Genomic DNA, 24114 nt, shown 5'->3' on the forward strand with positions numbered 1-24114 from the left:
CCCCCCCCCCATGCTGCTCCTGCAGACCCTGGGTCAAAGGCACTGCTAGGCTGTGAACAACAAGTGAACAGAGAGAGAAGGACGATACAGTGAATTAATTATTCATTATGACTTGCTCATTCAGCTCTGTTCATCACTAAAGACTTGCTCTAAGAGCGAATACTATACAACATGGCTCTACAGAGGTAGCAGAGAATATTTTTTCTGCAGTACATTGTAAATCTATGCACGTTTCTGCCTCTGGCGCTGTCTCCCTTTCTCTCTCTCCTTTTCTCTCTCTGTCTCTCTTTCTCTCTCCCCTCCCTTATTTTCTTATTGCAATACATTTCCTAAGCTAGATTTTTCTGTGCATTAGTTTTTAATGCCTCCTTATGAGAGGCAGTTTTTCATATTTTATATCTCCATCAATAAAGATTTCTTCCTTATCACCAGTAAAATTGGAGTTTTGATTAAATATGATCCAGCAGCACTAAGCACATAGTCTGTATTAATTTCAGTGCCTCATTATATGCCAGTGGTATTTATATGGGTTTATATATCAAATATACTACGTGTATATAAGCAGAGACTTTTAGAACAAATACTCAATATATGAACCATAAAAATTAAAATGGAAGAAAGCCTCTCACTTGGTCCAGCCACAGAGCATTTACTGACCCCCTCCATGAAGGTCATGGAGACAGTGGTGAGGAAGGGATGTTTTCAGCGACCAGGAGAGCCCTGGGAACAGCAGCAGCATCAAGCCTGATGCTCCTGCAGCAGAAGAACCAGAAGGTGCAGAACCTCATAGCACTGTGCTTGCTGCAGCCAGTCCTCCACTTTTCTGGAGAAGTCATGGGTAGAAAGCACTGATGGATGAATATCTTCTCTAGAAGCCATCTGTTCATTCAAGAGAAATGGTGCAATGTTCTGATGGTCACATGTTTATTCACTCCTCATTCCCAACATGGCCTGCTTAGGTTTGAGGGAATCCTGGCTGTGTGGGCACTACATAACATAGGGCAATACCCAGGGGCTTGGTCACAAGCAACCATTACTACACTGGTACTTCTAGCCTAGGGCTCTACATTGCACAGACTTTCTTGTGGACTTGATTGAAAGTACTTTCTGCTGAGAAAGCATCATTTATTTATAACCAAACCCCAAATTAAACAAAGATTACAAAATGTGTATTGGTGGCCTTGACAAAGTGGGCAGCTCCTTGGCTTGGAGAAATACTCTGTCAAGAGTATGATGTAACAGGGATCAGAGGGGTTGCTCTGAATGCAGGCTTCAGGGCTGTTTGCATTCTGGTGTTTTCTGTGTTCACCCTAAGGAGGCGTTAGCAGTGCTTTAGAGATCATTAAAAGGAAAACGCAGATGGCAGAAGTCTGTATTCAACCTAATGCCACACAGCAGTTGCAAATGTATGTTCTCCCTCCCTGCAACACTCCATTACTCTCTGTCTTGAGCCCTTTGGACAAGGTGGAAGTGTGTGTGAACTGCTGCGTGTGCATCTGGCTTGCTCTGCACACAGGCTGGGCTGGGCTGTGCTGTGCAGGAGACTGGGCTCTCCTGGAGGAGTGACACTGGAGCAGGCAGCCAAGCACAACTCACACACATGGAGCACAAGACAATTCTGGGGTTTCTGGATAGCCAGCCACCAGCTGGGGCTGCTCTGGACCCAGCATCAGCCACTTGGATACCTGAGCAGGGTACTGACTACCCACATGGACAAAGCCTTGGGGTGGAGAAAGGGATGCACCCAGGTGAAGTTCAGACATATGGTAGCATTAGATTAATTCACGTTCAGCAAAAACTGTCCCATCAGACTCCAGGGACCTAACTGTGAACCTGCTTTCTCAAGATAAAGATGTGCTTTATGACCTTTTCTTACACCATAGCATAGGGAGTGCTTTGCATTCATACTTCTGCCCTCCCTTCCTAACAGTTAACTTTCACTTGTAGTTAAGATTGAACAGAAAAATCCAGCGGATTAGAGAAGACAGAGAAAAAGTCTAAATTCTGCTCTGCTTCCTGACACAGTTCCCTACCATCTCACCAAAACTTTTCTTAGTCTTGTTTGGACTAGTTGTCACTGTGGTTAGTAAGATGCTGCTGCCCCTAAATGCAGTGCACATCTGGAAATGCTGCTGAAATCAGTGGGGACTCTGCACTCCTTCTTCCCTCCGCTTGACCCAGCATGGATATAGCATAGCCTTGGTTCCTGAACATGACGTTCATTGCGGTGAGCAAGGTCAGGGTGACTGACCCCTCTCACAAACCCTCATCTGGGTCAGGATCAGGGCAGGGTGGGAATGTCTGTGCTGGTGCTGGGCAAGGGCCAGAAGGTAAGGAGTGAGGTCAGGGTGAGCAGCGGCAGGAGGCACGATGTGTTGGTGGGGTCTGAAAAGCTGGAAGAGGGACTGTATTAGCAACACAGGGTATGGCACCAGCACCAGCCTTCCCCCCACGAGGCAGTCATGTGCCACGGGGCATGTGATGTAATGGCTTGCAATGCTGACCTTGGGGACCAAGAAACACCTTGCTAACCTCTCCTCTCAGCTCTGGCTGGGAAGCAGCTCTCTGGTGGATTGCCCAGTCCTGCTGCAGCTCCAGGGCAGGTGCTTCCCTGTGCAAGGCTCTCCAGGAACTGTGTACACCCATTGGGAGCCTGGGCAATGACAGTCATCCCAGCAGAGCTTCCCACATCCTTGTGTGCGGAGCGTGGGACGTTCTGGGATTGCTTCTGACAGCTCATCTCACAGGGCATTCAGCAGTGCTATGGCTCATCTGTGCCTGTTCTCCAGCTCAGAGCTCGTAATGATGATCTCTCCTTTTTAATGTGATTTTGTTTCTTGCTGAAAAAACATCTCTGGGAAACATGCCTCCGTTGTGCCATCTGAGAACAGCTGTGAGATACCATCATCAGAGGACCAACGGAGAGACACATTTGCTGCTATTTCCTACCCTCATTAATAATGGTGTCACTGAATCAGATAAATCTCACAACTGTTCTAAAAAATGTGCAGTGTGTGGCTCTCTGAAAACAGATTAAGATTTACTGCTCTCCATTTAGATAACAGTTGATGAGGATAACAGGTTATCTTTGCAGGGCACTGTACAATTTTTACTCTCTCAGACTCCATGGAGCACCTTATTTTTATTTTCACATATATAACCAAATATGTCAGAAGAACAGAAAGGGAAACAGATAAATCATCCATATTTGAAACATAGTTATGACTCAAGTAAAGAATAGTATACAAATTCCAGATTGTTCTTAAGGAAAATTATGGGTATGTGCACAGTAATGGAAGGTTTTCTTATCTGAGGTTTTATGTTGAATATCTTTTTTTTCCCTATTTGCCATTATCAGACAAGAACAGAAAACAATTAACTTCTAATAGTTCTTGAACCTCGTCTCTGAGGTTTCTCTATGTTTCTTCTTTAAAATAAAAGGCAGGATTTCACCACCATGTAACAGATGTCATATGTGTGGTTTGTTGCTGCAAAGGGGAAAACAATTCCTGTAAGTGGAGAGTCTCATCTCATCGCTGTTTAGAGACTTTTCAGGTACTTTAAGAAGGGTCTGGAATGGAAAGTCAGCACTTGCCACACATCCATTTATTTCCCTTCCTCAAAAATGTTCATGCATTTACAAGGGTGCATGACTGGAAACCAACTCCAGTGGAGCATTGCTGACCTACACCAGCTGAAGACCAGCTCTGAATTGGCATGAAAGCCTGACCTGTACAATGTGTCTCTGTAGGTTTTGTCTCCCAAAGGAAAGCTGTCCCTGGATGTTGTCTGGGAGGAGACAAGCAGGCAACAGCAGCCTCTTTCTGAAGGGTTGGGTTTGGGTGTCCTGTGCCACAAGGAAAGGGCAGGACTCACCTCCTGAGCAGGACCAGCCCCTCTCATGCGGGTCAGTCGTGGACAACAGCCTTGCCCAGGCTGTGCCACTGTCCTGGGCTGCCTGTGCCTCACTCAGCCTAACCAGGACCCACACCTTGCCAGGTGTTGGCAGAACTGCTGAAAAACCCTTTGATCTGCAAGTATTTATTATTGCAACCTCTGCTGAGGATTTTTCCCCTTCATCTGCCTTTCCAAGTGGAACATGCAAGGACTAAATATCAAAGGTTCTCTGGCCTACCTGACTTACAAGGTTTGTGAAACTGTACTCTATATGCTCGTCAAACTGGCGTGTCAACTGCTGATGAGAACGAGGGAAGATGGGAGCATGGTCACCCCCACATACTTCTCAGAGAGTGTCTTGGAGGCACAGCACGGTTGCAGTTGTACCTCTACAGAAACCTCCAGGAACACAGCATAAAAATAACTTGATGCATGCAAGATGGGGCTGGATGGAAGACTGTATTTAGTGTAGTAAACTCAGTAAAACTGTCCCCAGAAATAACAGCTCAAAGTGGTTATGAAGTTGCTTGGACTACAGTTTTCATGGATGTTTTTCCCCTGCTTTTTGGCTGGGACAGCTGTGATTCGATGGGTTTAGTACAAGGCTGTGCACATCAGCCAGGAGCAAAGATGTTCCCAGCATGGCACAGCTGCCTGACACGTGTGTGGGATGAGATGCATAGTATCTGCAAAGCACAGGTGCAGATTTGATATATTGGAACAGGGACAGCAAGTTTGGCAGCTGGATGGTCCAGTGCTGTAGACATAGCCACGGTTTGTGCCCACTGTGTAACTTATTGAGGCTGTTCTCATTGTCCATGTCGTGTTTAAGCACAGCCACTGAATTGATGAGTTGAGTAACATACCCCCACTGCTGTGGGCAAAGCTGCCCTCCTCCAGGTTCTGCACAGGGACTCATCACCCGAGGACAGCCCTGGCCAGGGGTGTCAGGGGCAAGGACAGCACTGCACATCCCCACCTGTGTTCTCCATCACCCCCTGCCCTGGTGAGCAATGGCCCTCTGTTTCCTTACTCTTCCCTTTGCTGCCAGTGTAGTTACAGGCACCCTGCTGAACTCTAAGCTCTGGGCAATTGAACTTCCTTCTTCTGCTGAGCCTGAACTCTTTTCCAGCCCACCGGGGTCACCGGTACCTGTCCATTGCTGCAGCCCTGTTGTGCAAGCCATCCCCCTCTGGTGCTGCGATCCCCACCAGACCACAGCTCCACAGCTCTGCAGTGGCTTCTAATCTTCATGCTTGCTTCCCCTACTGCATGCATCATCATTAGCTTCCTCAAATATTTTAAATTATTTAACTTTAAATAAATTTTAAATTGTCATAACTTATTGGGATGGAAACATACCTTCTTGAAATAAGTAGAAGAATACTGATTTCAGAAGGGGTAGGCTGGATTTTAAGACTAGAATGGTCTAACGACCTCATGTGCAATGCCTTGTACATTTCCTTTGGGTTGTTTCTATCTCAAGCCCCAAACTCTCAGGTATTATATAGACACAGTCCCTGGAAGCATCCAATCTACATTGAGTAACTTCCACCAAAGGAAAATCCTTCATAACTACTGGAACAACTGGTCGGGGGCTAATTAGTGTTTAAAAGATATTTTATGTCTAGTTATCTACTTTGAAGTTGTGGTTTTGAATCCTGTAGGTTGCTTTCCAGACTTCACTTGGGTATAAACATAAAGTAATTTTAAGTAACTTAGTAAGCTAGCTTTTCTGTGAAATTTTTTTATGAGGGATCCTGATCCAATGACAGAAAAAAAAAGGTAGAGATCAGATATTAAAATTACAGTTTATGCTAGGATGTTGCAAAAGAAATCAGAGTAAAAATGTGATTTCAAGACTGTTAAGCAATATATTCACACTGCTGTGGGTGTAATTCTACCTCCTCAATGCTGGTGACTCCAGTAGCCATCCTTCGTAACAAGTTCTGGTTTTGTCTGGAGCTCACGCAAGTCTTGGAACTTAATTATAGTTCTAATACTCTTGCTAATGAATTTGAGTATAATTACGGAGTGGAGTGATTTCAGAGGTACTTTATGTGAATACTAATCACTCTCTTTAAATGACTGTGTTGGTTAACTGAAAATACAGCTTCCTCCCAGGGGGGTCTTGGAGGTAGCATGGTGGCGAGTTCAGCAAGCCCTGCCAAGGTGGAGGGAAGGGGTGCCGGGGAGCGTCTCAGGGGGCTGTGCCTGTGGCACATCATCCAGCAGCAGGTGGCCATGGGGTGCATTGAGGTGGTTGGGAGAGGGGTGCTGGCCTGGGGACCTGCCTCAGGGTGACAGGTGGGTGACAGGCTGCCATCCTCGGACCCAGGCTTTTGATGTCCAGCACAGGCAGGCAAGGGGATGCCCAGCCCTTGAGTCCATGTGCCTGTGGGGAAAGGTGGGATTCAGCCAGCACCTGAGGTGTGGGGGGAACCAGGGCAGGGACCTCTCTCACAGCCAGCTGTGGCAGACAAGGATGTGACTTGCATGGCCAGGAAATAGCTCTGAAACTCTGCTTCCTTAAAATGATGAATTATGGCATGTGTGTGTTCATATGTAAATGTCCATGCCTGCACGGCCACACACAAATGCAGCCAGCAGAGATGAGCTCTGTCCTCCCCTGGCTGAGGGGCAAGCAGCCCAGCAGGGACCACTTGGCCTGCCACTGCCAAGCTGGGGTGCATGCTGCCAAAAGCTGGGGACCACAACACCCCAAGGCCCTGGAGGCTGGTGGGCCGGGACCTGCCCAACCCCAAACCCAGCCCTCCTGAGACATGTTAAGTGTCAAGACATGAGTGTTTTAGTCAGAGGAAGAGGTGGCAGAACATGGACGACCTCACTGCTCAGCACACCAGGGAGATCATAAAATCATAGAATAGTTTGGGTTGGAAGGGACCTCTAAAGGTCATCTAGGCCAACTCCTCCCTGCTGTAAGCAGGGACATCTTCAACTAGACCAGGTTGCTCAGAGCCCCGTCCAACCTGACCTTGAATGTTCTCAGGGATGGGGCATCTAACATGTCTCTGGCCAACTTGTACCAGTGTTTCACTGCCCTCATTGTGAAAAACTTCTTCCTCATAGGTAGTCTAAATCTACCCTCTTATAGTTTAAAACCATTACCCCTTGTCCTATTGCAACAGGCCCTGCTAAAAAGTTTGTTCCCATGTTTCTTATAAGCCCCTTTAAATACTGAAAGGCCACAATAAGGTCTCCCTGGGGCCTTCTCTTCTCCAGGCTGAACAACCCCAGCTCTCTCAGCCTGTCCTCACAGGAGAGGTGCTCCAGCCCTCTGATCACCTTCGTGGCCCTCCTCTGGACTTGCTCCAACAGGTCCATGTCCGTCTTATGTTGGGGGCCCCAGAGCTGGACACAGTACTGCGGGTGGGGTCTCATGAGAGTGGAGTAGAGGGGCAGAATCACCTCCCTTGACCTGCAGGCCACACTTCTTTTGATGCAGCCCAAGACATGGTTGGCCTTCTGGGCTGCAAGTGCACATTGTCAGCTCATGTCCAATTTTTCACCCACTGGAATACCCAAGTCCTTCTCGGCAGGGCTGCTCTCAATCCTTTCATCCCCCAGCCTGTATGGATACTGGAGGTTGCCCCAACCCGGGGGCAGGGCCTTGCACTTGGCCTTGTTGAACCTCGTGAGGTTTACACAGGCCCACTTCTTGAGCTAGTCCACTTTCCTCTGGATGGCATCCCATCCCTCAGGCGTGTTAACCACACCACTTGGTGTCATCTGCAATCTTGCTGAGGGTGCACTCGATCCCACTGTCTATGTCACTGATGAAGATATTAAACAGTACTAGTCCCAATACGGACCCCTGAGAGACACCACTCCTCACCGATATCCATCTGGACATTGAGACGTTGACCACTACCCTCTGGATGTGACCATCCAACCAATTCCTCATCCACTGAACTTTCCACCCATCAAATCCATATCTCTCCAATTTAGAGAGAGCCTTGCAGTCCATCCACTCGAAAGGTGTGGGAAGAGAGGTTGCCAGTGAAGACCGAGGCAAAAGAGTTGAGTACATCAGCTTTCTCCTCGTCCATTGTTATCAGTTTGCCTGTTGTGCTTATCTGGGGGGTACACTGACATTCCTTTTCTGGATGACATATCTATAGAAGCCCTCCTTATTCTTTGCCTCCCTTGCCAAGTTCAGCTCCAGCAGCACTTTGGCATTCCTCACCCCATCCATACACAACCGGGCAGCATCCCTGTACTCTTCCCAGGATACCTGTCCCTGCTTCCACTGCCTGTGCATTTCCTTCTTGCCCTTTAGTTTGACCAGCAGGTCTTGGCCCAGCCATGCCAGTCTCCTGTCTTCCTTTTCTGATTTTTTATACCTGGGTATCAAGAGTTTTTCTGCTCTATGGAGATGACAGGACAGTCCCCCTTCCCCACACCAGCGCAGCCCCAGCTGAGACCTGGCAAGGCCTGATAGCTCCTTTTCAGGGATTATTGCACCAGCAGGGATTTGCCTTCCAGCTGCCGGAGCTCCAGGGTGGAGTGTGGCGCTGGTGGGCTACTCCTGGGGGAGAAAAGACTCAGGGCTCATTTCTGCAGCAGTGGTGAGGTCAGCATTCCAGTGCTGTGGAGCACTGCCCAGCTGTAGTGGCATAAGAAGCAGTGTGCATGAAAACACCTGTGAAGAAAAGGTCATGGATGGATGGATGCTCTTCTGAATGATGTCTGATGGAGAGGAAATAGGTGTTCCAGCAGAACAGGGGGCTGAAGGATGCAGAGGAGGCGTCAGCTGTCAAATGGGCCAGGGTAACTTGAACAGAGAGTCTGAATTTTATGGTATCTGCACAGCTAATAAAATCAACAGAATTCTGATCCTCCAGGCAAAAATAACATTGCTGCTTCTCTGCCTCTTTTTCATGTCTCATTTTATGCTTGCAAGACATTCCAGGAGTCTGAGACATGACATTTCTTTTCATATGCTCTTTGTCTTAAGGCAAAATTTAACCTCTGGGAAAGATTATTGATTTGAGAAGTTTTGCAAAGATCAATACAAATGACAACCATTATTGAAATGGAAGCTTATGGGTTGCATTGAATTAATACAATATCCATATTGAGATGTGTTTTCTTTCTTTCGAATAATTTAATAAAGTTCAAATCTCCTCTGAGAAATAATTAATTGAGCAAAATGTTAACTAAGGAAAATTATTTTTTCACACCACAGTTCTCCTAATGAAATAATGCTGAGTGAAATGTCTGAAGTTTAACTTGATTAAAACTGGTGTCAGTGTTTGCAGTCTCACAGTGTGTGCACTCCCTGTGCCTGGCAGAATTAGAACTTCGCTTAGTGATGATGTCATTATGAACAGCCCACAATCACTTCTTTAGCCCTTCTGCACAGTAACAAATGTGAGATACATATTTACATCCTTACGTTTACTTCACGGTCATTTAAATTTAAAACTATTTCCTTGCCCTCATTCGCATCATCACATTTACTGCTATGCAAAATATATCAGATAGGGGATATGTTTCTATATGTGATTTACTGGGATTCCTGTTTCTTAGCATCCAGTGGAAAAATGTACATGCATACACAAACATATATGTATATGTATATATGTGTGTGTATATATATAGTTACATATAAAGAGAGAGAGTAGAATTACGGTTTGTACTGAAGCTGGTTATTTGCTTGGGAGCAGACCACAGTGCTGTGTGCAGTGATCTATCCATATCTGAAGGGTTTCTGCGCTCTGGCACATAAAAGCTGCACGAGCACTGTGTGCTGCCTTCACTTGCTTCTTGCAGAGCTCTGACCGGTGCAGGGGCTATGCTATCAGGGTCTGCCTGAACGGGCAGACCTGGGGGGCCTTAGACATCTCCTCCTGCAGCTGCCCTGGGCTGCACATAGAAGGCTTCACCACAGCGTACTGGAGCCTGTACTGGTGCTTGCCATTATTTCTAACCTGGTGCAGTACCTGACCTGTACTCCTCCAAATTGCATCTTCCTGTGGAGTCATAGATGCCTCATTTTGCACAGAATAACTGCTTGTTACTACTGTATGTCTAAAAACGGTGCTTGTTTCTCATATAGGTAAAGTTAAACAAGTCAGGCATAGCCACCTGGGAACTAGAAAAATTCCTGTTCAAGTAAGTTCAGGAAGACTTCAGACAGAGCAAGCCTGAGAAGGCCCAGCCCTGAGGTCCTACAAACTCAGTACAAAGCCTGTGCCAATGGCAGTAGTGTACTACTGGGTTACAGGGCTGCAAGAAAAATGCACTGTCCAGATGTGAAAACAGGTGAGGCATCAAGGTGTGTGAACTGGGAAATGCTCATTATTTGTGTGGTCAGAAAGATGGGACTTCAGCTGTTGTTTCCCCATGATGGGGAAAGGCTGCACAACCACAGAAATACAAATAGCTGAAAATGTGGAAACACTATTATTATTATTCATTACCATTGACACTGAGATCCATGTACACAGCACATAGGAATTTGTACCCCTAACAGCTACTAGCTTCTCCCAGAAAAGGTTGGGTGATGAAAACCAACAGGACCCCACAGAGGAAAGGGAGGGTAACAGGTTCAGCAGCACTACTCAAAGTGGCAGCCACCCTGGCCCTGCCGAGACTGGAATCAAACGATGGTGGAGAGCATAGGAACTGAATTAATGGCCTAGATGTGACTTTCACTTTCTCTAATGTTTAGGTAATGTCTTACAAAGCTTCTGTATTGCTGAAAAGATTAGAGGTAAACTGGTGTTTATTTTGTGCTATGTTTTGTTCTTATCAAAATAGAGCACAAGTAGAAATTGCCTCCTGCTGCTAAGGGCAGTGCAGCCACCTAAGTCACACACGACAGAGGAGCAGAGACGTGGTATCCAATGTTCACTACCGATAAACTGCGTGTGTAAGAAATGAGTAAATAAGTAAGACTTGGAAATGTACTTGATTTGTTATCTTGCAAAATGAAGTATGGGGCGAAGACTTTAGAAAATTTCATACAACTTTATTTTGACTTGGAATAAATAGATGAACCTCATGGGATTTAGCCACTTTGAGCTGTAATCTGGCAAGCACTTGCTTTCCTGCAGCTATTTTGTTGCCATCTTGCAATGCCTGTGATTCCTTCTTGGGGTCTTGTGCAAGGTATCTCTCTGCCTCCCTTGGCGTTAACGCTCCCTGTCCTGGAGTGCCCCGTTGCCTTGTAAGCCCTCCAACTGGGAGCAAGTCCACTCTTATTTGGGTTAATGGTGAGTAAATGAGCTTTCAAGTATGAGGGGTGGTGGTAGCAGAGGCTGCAAATTATCAGGCACTGGGTTCCTTCTGGCTGCTCCTCTGCTGACCTCAGTGTCTCAGCACATTCGCCCTAATTCCTGTTGAGGCTCAGGTGCAATAAGCATGAGTTCTTTTCCTTCCTTTTCCTTTTCCTTTTCCTTTTCCTTTTCCTTTTCCTTTTCCTTTTCCTTTTCCTTTTCCCTTTCTTTCCCCTCTTCTCTTCTCTTCTCTTCTCTTCTCTTCTCTTCTCTTCTCTTCTCTTCTCTTCTCTTCTCTTCTCTTCTTCTCTTCTCTTCTCTTCTCTTCTTCTCTTCTCTTCTCTTCTCTTCCTCTTCTCTTCCCTTCCTTTCCCTTCCCTTCCCTTTTCTTTTTTTTGTCTCTTTCCTCTCCTTTCCTCCCCCACCAAAAAAAAGAAAAAAAAATTGTTGCTCATATCATTTATCACAGAAAACTTTTTGGAGCAAGATGAGTCATTGCAATTTGTTATTTTGGACATAGTTACAGGTTTTTAAGTCATTGGCAAGTCTGTGCTTCCCTCTGATTTTCTGTTTGACAGGCAGAGGGGAGGCAGTGAACAGCTCTCACCCTGCGGCCAGTGACACCCGGTCAGGCTGGAGCTCATCTGTGGCAGCTGATGGAAATGCTGCTGTCCTGAGTCAGCTGTTTCCTAGGGCCAAGCTGGGCTAGGAAACTGGTGTTTTCTCACAGCAATTAGATGAAGCCAGTGAAAAATCAGAACCAAAGGCTCATGTGTAACTTTCCATCTTTGAAAACACGGCAAATTGTGGCAGAGAAATAAATGAAGAAGGTGAAAATGAAAATAATGCTCCAGAAGCCAGCTGATGCAGTTGTACAGGGAGTTTCTTCCAGAAAAAGGACCCTGTGGAATGATTGCTGGAGGTGACTTATAGATATGACACCCCCAGCTCAAGGGAAGGTGAACCTCCAGGGTGGAATGCAGTGGACACATAAAGAATCGGTTCCATGGTGGTTCCCTGAGCATCATAACATGCAACTTTAGATGTTAGCAACACCAGGGGAGCTTGGTGTACTGACTAAAAAGTAACACGGAGGGTGGAGCGGAGCGGAGACACCACGGCCGGGCTCTGTGATCGCAGGGATGGGGAACTGGAAAAACAGGAACGGGAATGGTTGGTCCTTGCATTGAATCCACTGAAGCAAGGAGGTAAAATAATGGGGGTTCTGTTGACCTAATGCCCTACTTCTGATTTATATCACACTTGTCCAGTTCTGGGGTACTGACATGCAACGCCATGTCCTTTGGGTGAACTTTGCTCATTATAATACCAAAACACACCTCCATCCCCAAAGTTACCCACGTCCAAGGTGCGACCAACCCCCCCACAGAGCATGTGCTCTGAATTTTTTCTAGCATATACCTTTAAAAGCAAAGTGAGAGAACTTTATACCAATCAAAGTAAAGGTATGTATGACTAGAGTCACTCAAGCTCCACCTAAAAGGAAAAATAGGATAAAAAGACCCCAAAAGAGGAAGACTATTAGAGAAGATACCACCACAGACAAGTTGGGAGGACATCACTGACTTCTGGGATCAGTCAATAGGCTGAACCTCTCTTCCTCCCACAGGGACGCCTATTGGGTGAGATTCAAACACTCGGCTGTACCAAGTGCTTCGCTGGGAAACTTAGAATTCTTTAGAGCTCTTTTCTTTCATAATTTAATGCGCTTGTAGTCGACTGTATCATCATTTGCACATGCTTTGCAGACAGTGTATTTATCACTGGCAATCCAAAAGAGCCTGTACTGTTTCTTCAATAAACTGCGCTGCTCATTAATCTAGTCGTGATAGTTTGTTAATGCAACCAAACTCCCTAAGTCTGGTAATTCTCATGCATTGAATGTGACTAAGCTGAGAGTGCGGCGTGCTATAAGTGCATCCGTCATCATGACATGACCAGACTTATAGCACTGAATTGGACATTACTCAGAAACTAAACCTAGCCAGCCCCTCTGACATCTGAGGATAAGCTGGAACACAAGGGGGTTTATTTTCTGCCAAACTTCCTTACCTTTTAACACAACTGACCCTAAGCCTAAGGGTTTTCTTTCTCCCTTTTAGCAGTCACCAGCAATAAGCACTGAAGTGGAAGAGCCTTTTCAGCCTTTTGTGAATACTCATGCGCTTTTCTCTGATTTGTGAAAACTCAAGCCAGCCAGTGAGAGGGAGCATGATGCCTGCGTGGTCAGTGAGGATGAGTGTGCCAGAGAGGGAGCTGAGCGCATCCAGGAGAAGAGAATAAATAGAGAGCAACCTCCTGTACTCTGGAGAATCCCTACTAAGGCACTGATTGAATGACTGCACAGGGGAATGAATAGTTGACAGTGCTCCCAGATAATGGGCACACAGAAGTGCCAGCTAATTTATGATGTAAAACTGAGACCACCACTGGGATGAATCCAGCCCCTGTGGACCAGCTGCCTTTTAGGTGCGCACTTCTTTGGCAGCTTAATCTGAAGGGAAACTAGTTTTTGCGTGCAGAGATCACAGGGGAAGCAGCACACCGCCCACTGTGCATAGTGCAGCCAGTGGAGACCACTGGAGCCTACTTCCAAAAAGGAGCTCCTGAGGCAGCCCCGGGGTGCTCACCGAGGTCTGCAAGCACTGGTGTGAGCCTGCAGGGAAAAACAGCACCCCACAGCTTCACTAGCATTTGGAAAACAGGTAACAACATTTGCAAACTCTGGCTTTGTGGGTGCTGCTGGGCTGCGGGCAGTACGCACCATCCAGAGCTGAGCCAGACTCTTCTCTGGAGCAGCTGAAGGCTGCACTGCAGCATGAACCATTGCCGCTGCCAGGCACAGCTATGCTGAGCAGCACTACCCCACCTCTGCTTTAATTAAGAATATTGACTCTTGAAAAAGAAAGTCAAAGGTTTGGACAGGAAATAATAATTCTTAATAATCAAAGTATGTAAACACATGAATAAATACATCAGTCACTGGCTAATGCAAAAGCATACATCTACAGATGAGCGTGTAAGGGCACATGCATGCCCTCAGGCAGCAAAGGCATGCTCTGTTACTTTGATGCCACGCTTTAGTGAATAACTCCAGAGATAAATTCCTAATTCTCTTTTTTGGTGGTGGCAGTGTCTGCACAGAGTGATATGTACTGAAAGTGAAATGAACTCTGAGGATAAGGCACTTAGCAGACAGCTAGAGAAAGAGCATTTCTTTGATTTTAGACAAATCCTCCCTTCAGTGTTCTGCTTTTGATCTTTGCATGGAAGGATAAGTTTTATGTAAAAGACAAACGTCTATCAAAGTTTTATTGTAAAAGCATGCTTTTAACGGAAGGTGGCACACTGATTAAATTTGACATTTGAAGCAAGGTAGTCTAAACAGCCCAGGAATGCAGAAGGATTAAAGTGAGGTCTCACATAAAAACTATTGCTGTTTTATCAGGCAAGCATAGCCTTTTAGGCAATGAAGTTTGGGCGCTATTAATCTATGCTGACAGATAATGGCTAATATTTGGGCAGTTATAATTTTTTTTCTGCGACTTTTTCTGGTTAATAGAGCATGACTCAGTACACAAAAGATTCTTTAATGGTTCTACTTGATGTAATTTTGGGAACAAATAACAGTTATCTCTTGGAAACACTGTGTCTAGCTCTTGGGGACCATTTGAAAAGCATCATTTAGAGCCATAACTGAGATGGTTCAGAGCTCCTGGGAACTAAGGATGCAGAACCAGCTGCTCAGGGCCTGTATCACCGCACCAGCAAACTGCAGCTCTGCAGTGCTGGGAGAAGAGCCTGGGAAACAAGCACGGCTCTGCGAGCTGGGAAGTGAGGGCTACAACTGATGAAGGGACTTTACGTGGTTACCACGACTGCCCTCATGAGGCCTACATCCATCTCAGAGCAACAAGAGCAAGAATGGAGCAGAGCAAATTCCTTGGAGACAAGCATGACCCTCTGATGCGTGTTTAGTCCAGATGGAGAGTTCTTCTGTCTTACTCTGTGCTTTGTAAACCTGTTGCAAGATTGCTGCCATTTCTGAATTATTGCAGCAGTTTAAGGAACCATAAGAGTCAGTCTCAGTGCTATATTACATTTCTTGTTGATAACTCTTTCCTTTTGTCCAATTCATTCTCTTGCCTAGTAATCAGAAAGGTCAAATAGTAGCATTTATTGCAGTAAAAAATTGTCCAGCAGAAAGGAGAGTTGAACTTTAAGGAACATGAGTGATACACAAGGGATTAATCTCTGTTTCCATTTGTCTATAACAGAAAGTGTCCATTCATGTCTTTGCACTTCTGATGGTCATAAATAAGAAAAAAATCAAGTACACCTTCTAATTTATTTCCATGGCATATAGTTCATATCAGAGACACAGCTGGCACATGCACGGGCTTCTTCATTCTTTCCAGGGTGCAGTTTACAAAGCGCAGGAGGTAAAAATGATCCCAACCAGAAAAGCAGACTTTAGCAGCACCAAATACACAATTCTCCATTCCAGTGACCAAGGGACCTCAGTGCCACTGTCCCTGCTATATGTAACTGGCTCAGGCCAGTGAGAGGAGAGTTTGCACCGTTGGAGTCATTCAGCACTGCCAACACGCTTGGATAGCAAGCTGAGGGCAAGATCAGGGAGCTGGGGAGATGCCCAGTTTCCTTTCCCAGCAAGAAGGCACTGGCTGACCCACAGCCATAGCACGCTCCTGCCCGTCCTCAGGCTGTCTTGTCTGTCTGTACATGGTGCCAGTAAAACCACAGCAAGCAGAGCTGTGCCTTGCTCAGCGTCTGGTCAGAGGCTCCTGACTGTCCACCCCTCTGATGAGGGTTGCTGGTTTACCCCACCAAGACAGTCACTGAGCTGCTGTCTAACCGGGGTCAGGGCACTTTTTAATACATGTGCTAATTTTAAATCAAATGCTCTTCCCTCATTCCACCACTGTTTCTGCCCAGGCAGGCATGTGTGAGTGCAGATATGAATATCCTCTCACTTAAATCGCCCTTCCTACGTCAACTCCCGTGGTGGCTCAAGGACAAAGCAGTACAGCAAGGGGTAAATAATGGCAGCATTGAAGATTATGCAGAGCATCCAGGTTCTCATTAGAGAACTGGGTCCTCAGTCAATGGACTGGCATCTCTAATAGCCCTGTATTGAGATAATAATTGTGGCAAACTACATCCCCAGCCATTAGAGGCCAGAATGTATTATAAGAAACCAAAAGTGCATTAAAGGTCAGGCAATGAGTAAAATCTTTGGTGCCTCATAATTAAATAAATGATTCTTTGAATCAGGAATGGTAAAAGCCAAGTTTTAAATTGAGCTGACTTTAAAGTACTAGTGAAGATGTTTTGTCTGTGCAGACTGATCAGATCTGAGCAGGGAGAACCATGGAAATTTGTCACGGTGAGGCACCACCTCATTCAGCACGGAGACACAGGGCTGCTGGGGTGCTGACCCCTGCCATGCGTGCAGGGACAGTCGCAGAGCACAGAGCAGGCAGAGAGGCAACCTCAGCCCTCCTCGTCCTCTCCCAGTAGCACACCCGCAAACACTGCTTCAGTGGTGTTTTCAAACACTGTTAGCTAGAAACAAGGAATTGTAGGAGAGAGCTTTGCTCTGTTTGCTCCTGCACAGGAACAGCTGAGGCAGCTGCCTTCTCCTGGTGTGGGTACCAGCCGTCAGGAAAACCCTCCTCACCCTGCTGGGAAGGGGCTGGGGAGGGACAGGAGTCAAGTGAGAAAGCCTGGCTGTGCAAAGCTGTTCTGGCATGGATAAATGCAATGAGACCTTGATGCTGGGGTTTTTACCATGAGGTCAGATCTCCAGAGACAGCAGTGGGCAAACGGCCAGTGCATTTCCAGGGCCATCAGCTGCAGCAGGTTGCTGCTTTTGGACAGAGCACCGAGGGAGCTGCAGTCTGTGACCGGCAAGGTAAACACCACCAGCATGCTGCTGCTGGAAATAAAATCCCTAATAAATTGCTTGAAGAGCGCTTGAATGCCAGAGTAATGATGGAGGTGGGAACATCCTTGCTAATTACAGAAAGAGTGGGCTGCCCTGGGAAGCAGAGTGGGCAGGATTCCTCCTCCATATTTGTGCTGTACAATCAAACGTTTCTCTCACTGCCCGGAAACCTTCCTGTTTCCTTAACGTCTTGCATGGAAAGAATAACACATTGGAACAAAGTCATGGCTGCAACAACTATACCTATGTTGAAAAATAAACAAGGACAGGGGACACGCTGCTGACCCAAAGGCAAATGGCAGCACTGTGGAGTGCCCAGACCACGGCGGCTGCATGTTCAGGATCGGCTGCAGCCCAGGGGAGGCAGGTGGGCTTGTCTGAGCAGAGCTGCAGATGGCCGTCGGGGAGTCACTGCTCAGGCTTGCACCCTATTATTTAGCGCTGCAGACAGAGATGAGAATAGGATTCCTGCTACAGAGTGTGATATATACATGAAGAGTGTTTGATATGAGATGTGGTTATAAGACTGAGAGGAAGAAGGAAGTGAGAGAGCTCAACTCATAACTCTTCATTCAAATTGTTAGGGAGGTTCGTTCAGCTGTGCTTCCCACCTTGGAAACAGTCTAGAGACTGTGCACTAGTGACTGAGATTTTTAGCAATATAAAAATATGAATAATGAGAAAAATTTGATTTAGTATTGATTTAATTAGGGAGCGTTAATACTGATTTAATAAAAGAGAGTGTCTGTGCCATATGCTCAGCTGGTGGAATTAGTCATTTGGTCAGAAGGGAGAATCCTGGAGACATTCCTGCCCAACCTGAAAAGCAAACCCAAACAGCTGCTGGTCAGCAGCTCAATGTGCTTCAGGCAATTGTTTCCCCCCAAAAAGAAAAAATGATGGCAATCTTAGAACAACTGGCAGGAGATGCCCACTAAGCGCTGCATGATTCTACATGAAGACGTAAGGTACAATCTAGAGCAGGGCTAGCATAAAAGATTGTTTTTACCCTATGCACAGCAGTAAGACCTGGATGAAGGAGAGTGGTCTGAGCCCATTAGGACTGCTCTGAACTACATTGCTTTGGAAGAAAAAATGCTCTGTATTATGCACATCACTGGGAGGCAGCCTTCATGCCAAAGAAAGATGCTGTCTCTGTCCTTCGTAACTAGGTGAACCGAGTGACACACATTTGCTGACACACTCTTGCCTGGCAAAGTGTTGCCCTTCAGAGGTTTTCTGAGCCCAGGGCCTCCACCTGCAATCCAGGCAGGTCCCTCCTTCTCCAGCCGCTCCAGCTCAGCGGTGCGGACAGGCAGAAACAGCCAGGGGAGCGCAGTGCTCCCAGGCAGCGTCCCACCCGGGGGCACAGGGACACCAGCCCCTGCGCTCTGGCTCGCTGTGGGGCCAGCTCAGAGCGGCTGCAGCAACAGCAGCCTGCGTGGAGGAAGAAATGGGGAAAGCAGAACCCGGGAAGCCTAGCTCAAGACCAGGGACTGCCTGGAATAGGGGGTGGACAGGGTGGGGAGGGGACGCCTCCTCTTCTGAGAGCTGCTGGGGAGCGCTGAGCTCGGGGGGGTCCTACCCTGACTCTGCGGGGAGCAAGTTTGGCAGGGAAAGGGGCTGACCCCCTGGCTGCAGCAAGGCAGGGACCCTGCCGAGGTGAGTCCAGGCCAGCCAGGGCCAGGCAGGATGAGGTTATCCCAGGCTGAGTGCATTCCTCACTATTTCCTGGGAAATAGGACTGCCGGCGAGCACGCCTGTTGCTTGTACAACCGGATGGCATTGCCTTTGCTTTCCGTACTGCTGTGCCTGATCCTGAAGGGCTCTGGTTTAAGGCTGAATAGATGGTTTCTGTCAACATGAAAGAAAAGCTTTCCGGTTTTCATTTCAGTGAGAAAAATACTGTTTCCATCTGAATTCTTTTTCCTCCTCAGGTTTGGCAGCTAATCCCGAACTCCTTTTTTTTTTTTTCCCGGACTCCTAATTACAAAGTCTCACACTGGGGCACATCAAAATATGAACAATTAGAAAGACCTTCACACTGGACGTGGGCCTGGGACACATAAATACTGACATGAGAAAAAGATTCGGTGCTGGAGCAATTCAAGAGCAACACTGACTTGTTGCTTCTCTGAGTTTCTGGCATTGTCTCATTGTCATGGAGGCAAGCTCTTCCCTTTCCCTCCTCTATTGTACTGTCTTTTATCCTATTAGTTATCTTGACTTGGCAGTGGGTGTATATTCATTGCAGAGGTAATAGAAAAGGAAGAAAATTAGTCTTTTGGTGTGCATTTCCATGCTGTGCTCATAAACTGCTTCTCTGATTGTCATAATAATAAGTTAATAAGCAAACAGAAATAGACCAAAGATGGTTTTCCCATGTGTTGGGTGTACTATAGCTACGCTGGAGAAGATGCATGCTTAGAAATTAAAATAAGCCTGTCAGTGGACTGCTCACATATTGCTTCTAATTACAGATATTAGTTAAATGTTATATTGGTTTTATTTCCAAGTCACAAAAAAATCTACATTTTTCTGCAAGATGCTTTTAGCAAATGATAAATATAGAGCTCTCAGAGAAATCATGTTGCTTTGTTAACCCATGTGCATGTTTTTGGTTTATCTCCTATTACAATAATAAAAATAATGATGTACCTGCTTATCACTATGTAAATCAATGTATTATTAAAAGTAAGGCACATTTTTGATTGACTAAGGCTGGCAAATACCCCATTTCCACATCATGAGATGTGCATCCTCAGAAATGTTTATTAAGGGGAGAATACTCACTGTATCAGCATTTTCTGTTCTCTGGTACTAACCAGTTTATTGCTGGTCTAGATTTGGGGAAAATTGGTTTAACACGGAAGAGAATGTTGGAATTTTTATTGACTATTTTTTGTCTTGCTTTTTGTTGCTATGGAAACAACCCCTTCTTATTCTTAAATCATTTGATCGTACCATTTCCTATCAAGCAGATTTACATTTCTCTTGCAGTTTCAGTCATGCCTTGCCACTAACAGTTCCTCCCAGTGATCGCTGGCTCTGCACCACCCCAGTTTTTCACATTTCTTCATTACAACAGAAAGTTAAAACTGTGACATTTCTCCCAAACTGCTTGTCCTTTGCAGCAGTGGTGCAATAGGAAAAGTAAAGCTCTGCGAGCTGGGCTGCATGGTGCTCACCTGCATGCAGCGACCTCAGTGCCCGGCGGGTAGCCAGGTGCCCCAGCCCTGGAGGGCACACCAGCACCCCCAGTACCGGCACCCAGCACGGCTGCCTGGGGGCGGGGGCAGCCTGGGCTCACGGTGCACAGGCTCGGGGATATAATGAGCTCTCATAGCTCCTCATGGCGCTGCTTGGTGTGAACTGCCCCAGGAAAAGAGAGAAACAGGTAAGATGAGCCTGCAAAAGCTGCAGACGTCTTTTTTTGGGGGGGGTGTCTGTGCATCCCCTGTGCCTGGCCAGCCCAGCACCCTTCCCACGTGCACTGAGCTGACACGTTCTCTGCCCAGCTGCTCCCTCTCTCCTTCCAGCTGCAGCTCGGGGCGGGATGGGGCCTCCACTGGGGATGGCAAAGCACGCCTGTGATTTTCCAGAGGCACAAAGCTCCTTTGGGGTGAGGAGGGTGGCTGCCTGGCCCCAGTGGGGATCTCACATGGCTTTAATATCACTGGCACTGCCCCTCCATGGAGGCTGAGGGGCTCATACCTGTTCCCTGTGTCTTTGCACACAGGAGTGCTCTGAGTGGAGACAGCACATCCCCAGCCGCCACAAAGATGCATGTACTGGTTTTGGCCGGGGTGGAGTTGATTTTCTTCATAGTAGCTTGCATGGTGCCATGTTTGGGATCTGTGCTGAAAACAGTGTTGGTAACACAGGGATGTCTTAATCACTGCTGAGCGGTGCTTGCACAGAATCAAGGGCTCTTCTGCTCCTCACCCTGCCCCACCAGCGAGCAGGTTGTGATAGAGTTAAACAGGGACTTGGTTTTTTGGACCTAGTGGTCAGTGGGGTCCAGATTCTGCTTCATCCAGTGTTTGTAAAACCTTTGAGTAAAAAATCTGGGGTTTGTTCTCTCCTTCACCTCTTCCTATTATTATTAATCTCAAATTAAGATCTACCAAGCCTGTTGGCCACAGACCCATGGATAGGTCTTGTGGTAAATGGAGGAAAAGGAAGAAACATAGCGTTATGAACATACACTTAAAGTAGGCAGATCCTCAATAGACTGGTCTAGATTTATTTATTTTGGCAAACAGTTATGCTGTCGGCTTTAGGGAAGTGTTTTCTTTAGAATGTGAGGTTTGGTCAGCAGTGAGTGCAGTACACAACGCTCCTCATTTATTTTGATCAAACACTAGAGAAGACAGAAGGAGTACTTGGACTAAATTGTATAAATTTTGTTTCACTTCCATATGAAGACTGGCAATCTCTTTGTCAAGCTTCTGAAAAAAACAGAGCATCAATGTTTGACAACAGTTCTGATTGCTGAATAAATGCTGGTAATTATATTATCAGTTTATAACAGTTTATTACATTAAAAAATCCTCTCCATTATTCAAGACACACCTGTGCACGTTATTTTTGGAGATGTCTCAGGCTTGTTAAAGTTTTCTTAAGTATCCTAACAGTAGGTGTAGGCTTGCCTTTATATTTTTGTTGTTTCTACCTCACAGCTGATGATTGATGTTCTTATTTACCATCACATTTGAGTCGGAATCTGGGCTGATGGATGTTGCTCTTTGTAGTTTGCCTCCCACTCACAAATTATCAGCTTGATCCTAATGCCAATAGTCTTAAACCTGGGACTCCTCATTTACACACTGCTCTGTTTACCAGTGCTTAATGGTTGCAGCAACTAACTTTTTGTTTTCACTGACTTCTCTTGGCTACTGTCCTGCTTTTAATGCAAATTTGGTATAAGAGCATACGTGTTTAGAAAAACAGACTGGTAAAGTGAGGATATACCTTCCTGAAAAATCAGAAATTATGCATATCTCACAGTTTAATATACTGAGATTACAGTCAGGTTAACATTACTGAAAATCTTTAAGAAGCCAGTGTTTATGCAGGCCCATATGCATGTCTCATAATGTGCCCTCAAAAAAAAAAAAAGAAATACAGAAAAAAGCAGGAGAAAACCTACTCATTGAATGACAGGGAAATGCTGGCTGAACTTTGCATATAACATGCATTTTCCAGTGGTGCCTTAGACACATACGCGAGAAGGGCTGAACCTGGGAAGGAAGGGTAAGTGCTGAAAACAGAAAGTGCAGCAGAGCAGCTGCAGTGGGCAAGGGCCATCCGTGACAAGTGTCCCAGGGACAGGGCACAGTGCTGGGTGACGGCTCAGCTCTGCAGCTACGCGCCAGACCCGACCACCAGTATCTCCCTACTGGAGCACCCCTTCCCCTGGGCAGTGGCAGAGCTGCAGCCATCTGCCAGGAGCCCACCACAGCCAGGGGCCAGCCTGTGCCCTGTCTGCTGCCTTTCTTGCTTTCTCAGGACAGAGAGGGTGTCCCCTGCGCAGGTAGAGTGGCTCGCGTCTGCTGGCGACAGCATCTGGCAACCCTTTGCCATGGCCCCACCGGGTGGAAAAGGCACTCTTCTGCAAGATGTGATCTGGGGAGAGAGCAATGGGTTTCCAGGTCTCACAGGGACTGAAAATGACAGACTGACAGCCTGTGACGAACTGCTGACTTCAGCTTACTGGCTCGTCCATCATGAATAAATGATTGATGACGTTTGAAGGGGAGCGCAGCATAGAGGGAACCTGTACACTGAGCTGGTATTGATTGACTGTGCAGAGACAACTAAGCTTCTTGGGTTGCTCTCCTGTGCTGGGGATGCAGATGAAGCAGAATCTCAGTGTAATTAAGAATTAAAACCATTAAAGAAACCTGGTCATTTCAACAAGACACAAAAATTGCCATGGGCATGGAGAAAGGACATTTCTCTTCCATGTCAGCATTCAGTTGTTCAGGAGCAAAGTGTCCTATTGCTCTTCTGTGAAGTAACTCAGACATTATATCGGTTGCTAATTATATTTTTTATTAAACCTATGCACATATTAGGGTTCTAACAGAAACAAGACATACACAATCATTAAAACTAATTAATCACTTTACAGTATGGCTTTGCTCCTTATTTATTTTAAGCTAACTTCAGAAATGTTTCTAATATGATACTATCAACTAATTTATTTCTTTAGCCTCATCTGAGAGACAGAAGATCAAGCAGCAGAGACAATTTTTCTTCTTTTCCCTGCAGAGGTCCAGACACTGCATGTGACACCATGCAGCAGGGAGACTGGAATTATACAGAGGTTGCCATACTGTATTAAATGGCATTTAAGTTGGTGCTAATATGTGTGAAATTCAGTAGAAGCCAGCACAGAGGACTTCCCTGGCCGTGGGGCTGAAGCTGAGCTGGGGAGAGGCTCAGCCTTCAGAGGGCAGACACTTTGCAGGGGGCCCTGGAGCCAGTTTACAGCCTCTTGCTAAAACAAGCACCACTCGCAGCTCTGCTTGCTTCTGAGTTCCAGGTAGGACCAAAGTTTTATTCTGGCTATATCAAAAGTTTAAAAGCAAATGTCAATGGACATTTTATTGCAACTAAGGGCAACTTGTGCATAAACATCTAACTTTCATGTGCGTTCCTTTATCCTGGTCAATACTCGTACATTAATTTTGTATTCATGGGCAAAACACAGAACACATATAAAGGGATGAAGTACTTGCAGGCAACCCCCAGGTCCAAGCACTTCAATGGTCTAACTTTTTTTTTTAATGGGTCAGAACACAGAGCTTCTTGGAGTAGCATTCTTTGGTGCACCTTGCCCTGGGAAAATAGGTAATCAAATGCATAAGGAAGAGAAAAAAAGAAGCAACGAAAACTCTCTCTCAGTTGTGTTACCAGTTTTCACCTGGGAGCCCTGTTTGCCGTGCAGCTGGTGGGATGTGCACGGGAGGCACCCGT

This window comes from Haliaeetus leucocephalus, unplaced genomic scaffold (genome assembly GCF_000737465.1).
Source record: "Haliaeetus leucocephalus isolate CR32 unplaced genomic scaffold, Haliaeetus_leucocephalus-4.0 Scaffold678, whole genome shotgun sequence".
Lineage (NCBI taxonomy): Eukaryota > Metazoa > Chordata > Aves > Accipitriformes > Accipitridae > Haliaeetus > Haliaeetus leucocephalus.